Source organism: Dasypus novemcinctus, chromosome 13, assembly GCF_030445035.2.
Source record: "Dasypus novemcinctus isolate mDasNov1 chromosome 13, mDasNov1.1.hap2, whole genome shotgun sequence".
Classification (NCBI taxonomy): Eukaryota; Metazoa; Chordata; class Mammalia; order Cingulata; family Dasypodidae; genus Dasypus; species Dasypus novemcinctus.
Window position 1 is genome coordinate 62,596,890 of NC_080685.1, and position 6,000 is coordinate 62,602,889.

The following is a 6,000-nucleotide window of genomic DNA, read 5'->3' on the forward strand; positions in this document are numbered from 1 at the left end:
ACCTCTGAAGCCAGAACTGATCCCCTTAGAAGCCTCGTGCTTTCCTAAAGCAATGTAGGAAACTTAAGGGAAACTAGTAAGCTCGAGGGATTTATTAAGATCTAGATGGCAGCACAAGGTCCCATAGCCTCTGAATGACAGTGCTCTGTCTCCAATACAAGTTTTATCTGACTTCAAAGTTCAGGCCTCTTTTACTTGAGATCTGAGTGCCTCACGCTGGGGTGTGGTTAGTTAAGGCTGCAAAAGGGAGAGTAATAAAAGTATTGAATAAATGTGAACATATAAGCTCCTGAAAATAATCAACAGTAAACAGCTTGGGACCTCCTTTCAGATTTAATTATAACTGTGCTAAAAAGCCATCATTAGCATCATTAGTATATATATTTTTCTATCTGGTTGCATCATCATCTTTTTGGTGCTACACTTCGCCATGTGGGGGCCTGCACCACTCTGCACCATGCAGGATTGGATGCCTTTTTTTTTTTCTTTTTTTTACCAGGAAGTCCCAGAAATCGAACCTGGGTCCTTCGTATGGTAAACAGGAGCTCAGTTTCTTGGGCCACAGCAGCTTCGCCATCATTAACATTTAAAATCTCTTGCGTACTTGTCTGCCATTGAGTTTTCTTATCCCTATGATGCAGAAAGAAACATAAAGCCCTGAGAATTCAACTCATTTGCCCAAGTCACTGACACGTCAAAGGAAAGTCCATTTAGGTGGCCTAGGGCTGCAGAACATGCCCAGAATCCCTAAATAGAACTGAGTATTGGTCCCCAGAGCAGTGTGGTCAGAAGGTCTGGCCAAGAGGTCACCTCAGGTCCTAGAGGTTACTTGTTCAGCCCTGAGATCTAAACAGCCAAAGTGAATTATTCACTTAGGAGGGTGAAAAATACCCAACTCCCCCAGATGGTCAAATGGAGTTTCCCGACATAAAAGTTCTTAGTCACTTGGAATCCCACCAAAGTAAATTCTTAGTCCAGTCCCACCCAGTCCTCTGTGCTGGATGCAAAGGGAGAGAGGGAAATCCCGAAACTAATGTAAAAGCAACTCGACAGCCACAGAGAGTGTAGTGTGCCTTGTCCTTCCCCTGGGCAGGTGATCCACTCCAGGTAAGAAAGGCTGTTAGGAAGCCTGCAGTTGACGAGCAGGTCATGGAAGGGCTTTCAATGGCATCTCTGTTTGGTTCCAGTCCTGAGTGGGGCCGTGGCTTACATAACAGTTTGGCAGGGAGATGGAGCCAGGCGGAAGCACGCGGGTTTCCAGCAGCGTATAATCATCTTTGATTTCTCTGTTTGCTCAGCAGCTTTCATGTGGTGGGGGAGGAAGCAGTGCAGGAGGAGGAGGCAGGATTCCAACACACTGAAGTCTTCTGTTTCCTTCTGCAGAACAAACAGCTCCCAAACAGATCCCCAGGGCTGGGGCATTAACAGCAGGCCACCACACAGACCCTGTGGCTCTCTGGGGGAGGAGCTGTGTTGGTGCAGGGTCCAGCCCAAGAGGGTGAGAGGCTGACTTAAAGCCAAACTCTCACCAGGGATGTGTGGGCTACCAGGAAGTGGTGGTCCTGGCTGTAGGCAGCACCTGACACTGTTCTCTTGGCTGCAAGGGCCGTTGTTAGCACCTTGTCCAGCCAGAGAGGCAATTTCTCCTGCTCTTGTCTCTTGCTAACCAATTCATCTCTTTACACCATCACTTCTTTGTAGGTTCTAGACTAGACATGTTGTAATCCTGGGCATATGGGAGAAACTGAGACACTGAGACTTCACTTAATAAAAACACAGATTTTCAGCTTCTTTTGGTTCTCATCCACTGGAGTTGAGAAGCAGTGGTCTCCTTAGAACAGACGTGCTTGCTCTACTTACTCTAGTCCCCACTGTTCCCTATCACCTCACACCCAGAGATCTCTCATTTACTTACTTGCCTTTCCTGGCCCCTCTCAACATTTTAGGATGAGTTCCCTGCTCTTTCCTAACTGCAGTCATCATCTGCTTACCTCTGACTTTTTCAATAGACTGTGAACTTCTGCTACTGGTGGTGGATTTCCAGGTTCTTGGCCACATCGCAGAAAGGAATTTAAGGACGTGCCATATTTTAAACAAGTGAACATTTATTGTAAAGTGCAAGAAAGAGAAAATACACTCCCGAGACAAGGGTGTGGTCATGGTCAAGGGACAGACAGTGGGGCTGGGGCTGTGGCCTTATTTAAGACTGGTCTTCCCCCCACTTCCTTCCTCCATGTAAATGAAGACTTGTGAGTTGTAACATTCTTCTTGGTTCTGAGTTCTGAGTAGGCAGAAGAAAGATTGGAAACAACATTTTTGTTAGTTCTGAGTGTCGGCCGATCTGAGTGTGGGTCAGGGCTTCTCCTTATCTGCTGTCTTAAGGTATTCAGCCTTGGATGCTTGGCTCCTCCCTTGTTGGCAGGGCTTTGTGCTGTCAGGCACAGGCAGAGATGGACACCGCAAACAGGAGGTTTACACAGAGCTGACTGATTTGTCCTTATCGCCCTAGTACTTTCCTTTCAGGTCCCTGTTCTAGCCTGCCTCACTTCTTGGGAAGGGGCCAAATTGGTCACTCACCTATTCATTCAACAACCATTTTCAGAGTGCTCACCTTGGGCAGTGTGCCAGGTGCCAGTTCTTTCGCTAGGACTCTCGTCCTCTTCATGGTGCTCCTAGTGCCTGGCACTTGGCACATGATCTATCTATGAGTTTAGATTAAATGAATATATGAACAATTCTTGTGTGCAGCCTGTTGGTCTTGGCAACATGTTCTATTACCAGATATGCCCATGCACTCAACCATAGGAACAGGTTTACTGGTAAGGCACACCTTGGGTTTGCAAGTACTTTGCATGAACTTATGTAATGTTGTTGTGCTCTGATATTCCTTGATAATCAGATGTTTTCTAACTCCAGTTTACATCTCTTGCCTCACCTTTTGCCATTCCTTGCCCTATCCAGCTAGGCTGGACTGCCTCTGCTCACGTCCCCTCAGCCTGGAATGCCCTTAGCCTTGACCTTTCCTTTGCCTCATTGCAACCCTCTCCTGGCTCCCTGTAAACTCACAAGGCCAGCTGGAATTGCACCTTCCCCAGGAGCCTCTCCCCACCCCACAGGCTGGGTCAGGGCCTATACTCTTCCCATTTTCTGTGTGGGTCTTTTCTGAGCCTGTCTCCACCATCGTGCAGCAGGTCCCCTGAGGGCAGGGCCTGACTCTTTCATCTCTGGGTTCTCTGAACCAAGTGTATAATAGGAATTTTATATTTTATGGGACAGTTCAGTTAAGCCTGTCAATGAAATCCTAGACTGGCCCAACACCTGTTGGCCCCAGCACACACCACCCTCAGTGTTGACCTCCCTGCAGAGCCCAATGACTGGCCAAGGATCCAATTGGATCCTTGCTTTTTGTAGAGCCTAGCTCTCTGTTGACATATCATGTTCCTTCCCCTGTTATAATTACTACCCATGCTCTGTGTGTTTTCTCTAGCTTTTAATGTTTGAATACATGAAACTCTTTTGCTCTTCCTATGAAAACAATGCCATCTGTTCACTACATGGAAATTCCAGAAGGCTTCAGAAAAGCAACCAGGTTTGCTACAGCCTAGATACACCTCAGTGGAATTCAGGGTGGGTGGCAGATATGATTATGACAGGAGAAACTGAGTTGTTCTTAGTTTTGTGTGACTTTTATTGTCCCCTTCTTTGATCTTCTTAAAGTTCAGAACTTTTCTTTCAGATCTGTTTCATAGGAACTCTGCTCCAATGAAAACTAACATCCTTAAAATTCAGCCCCACAGCTCTAATAGTGGTGAAAGTCTCTAGGAATATTTATGGTTTAATCCCATGTATCAGACACCCACAAAGCACTTAAGCCTAGTGATAGGCACCTTGGGATCATGGAGATCATGAACACACACACAAGGCAGACTCTGCGGATCCAGCGAGGAGGAGGTATATGTGCAAACCATAGCAACAAGAGGCAAATTGAAACAAGTGATGTGATAAAAGTCAAGCCAACTGTTGTGAAAACAGTGGAAGGGGCAATTTAATTCTGATAATGTCATCAGTCTGCCTAAGACCGTTCAGGGGTTCTTCATTGTTTTCAAGGCAAAGTCTAGATCCTTAATATGGACTTCAAGGCCTTCCATAATCTAGGTCTTGGTTCTCTGTCTAGTCCCCTTTGTCTCCTTGATGCCTTTCCTGACCCATATTCACACCCAGTGCTCCAGCCATGGGGATCCTCTTTTCTCCACAAAGGAAGCACATTGTCTCTTGCCTCTCTTTATATCTCTAGTCTCCATGCCATTTTCTTTATCTAGAACTCCCTCTTTTTTTTCCTCTCCAACCATTAGACTCAACTCAAGTGTCCAATCCTAGGAAGATTGCTCAGACTGAGTTAGGTGTTTCCTCATTGCAGCAGATCTTACTCATCCTCCATGATATCAGTCTTTCTTCTCCACTAGACTATGAGCTTCCTGGGAACCAGAGCTGATTTTCCTTTCTCAAGTATCAAGAAATGGTAAAGTGCAAAGAACCTAGGAGTTATGCAGTAAATATCTGTTGAACATTAAAAATTATTGAATAAATGTGACAATCAAGGAAATGTTGGGAAATGGACTTGGCCCAGTGGTTAGGGCGTCCGTCTACCACATGGGAGGTCCGCGGTTCAAACCCCGGGCCTCCTTGACCCGTGTGGAGCTGGCCCATGCGCAGTGCTGATGCGCGCAAGGAGTGCCTGCCACTCAGGGGTGTCCCCCGCATAGGGGATCCCCACACGCAAGGAGTGCGCCCCGTAAGGAGAGCCGCCCAGCGAAAGAAAGTGCAGCCTGCCCGGGAATGGCGCCGCCCACACTTCCTGTGCCGCTGACGACAACAGAAGTGGACAAAGAAACAAGACGCAGCAAATAGACACAAGAGAACAGACAACCGTGGGAGGGGGGAATTAAATAAATAAATAAATCTTTAAAAAAAAAAAAAAGGAAATGTTTAGGTAGAAAGTGACAGAATCTTGACAGATAAATTTGAATATGATTGGTGGAGAATGAGAAAGGACCTTTCAAGTTGAAAGAACAGATTATCTGGACATGCTTCAAAGAGCTCAATAAACACATATTTATTACTAATTTGAAAGATTCTTATAAAGTAACCCCTACACTGTGATCCAGCATTTCATTCTTAAATATTTACTCAAGAAAAATAAATATATGTTCATAAAAAGACTTGTATAAGAGTGTTCTTGGCAGTTTTATTCATAATAACCCCAAACAGAAAACAACCAAATGTCCATCAGTAAGATAATTGATAAATAAATTGTGAAATAGTTATATATGGAATTTTAGGCAATGTAAAGCAACTAAACACATTGCCTTAAGGAATCTGCCAGACACAAAAGACAGCATACAATATGATTCCACTAATATGAAGTTCAAGAACAGGTAAAATTTATGTGTGGTGACAGACACCAGAACGGCAGTTGCTTATTGTTTTGAGTATGGACTAGAAGGAGGCCCAGGGAACTTTCTGGGGTGATGTAAATGTTCTCTATCATAACTGAGGTGTTGGTGAAATGAGGGTATATATTTGCCAAACTCTTCGAATTGTACACTTAAGATCTGTGCATTTCACAGTATAGAAATAGGAACTCAATTTTTAAAAAATCATTCTTTGTATACCTGCTATGTGCCTGTCAGTCTTTCGGGTGCTGTTCTGATGGAATCCTAGGTATATCTAGGAGATACAATAAGGAACAAAACAGAAATATCCCTGCTTTTGTGGAGCTTATATCTTTAGAGGTCAACTTTACTTGCTCGGTGCAAAAGGGCAAGCTGCTGCTTTTCCTCATTGAGGTCATCAACTTCCTTCAAGGGCTTGTTGATGCCAGGACTGGGTGGGTGCTCAAAATGCTTAACAAGGTGGTTTGGATTGTTCTGAAATTGGGTTAGAAGTCCTTTGGAACCCTCCAACAAGGGTTCCTAGTGATAAGCAGATGCTTGGTAAATG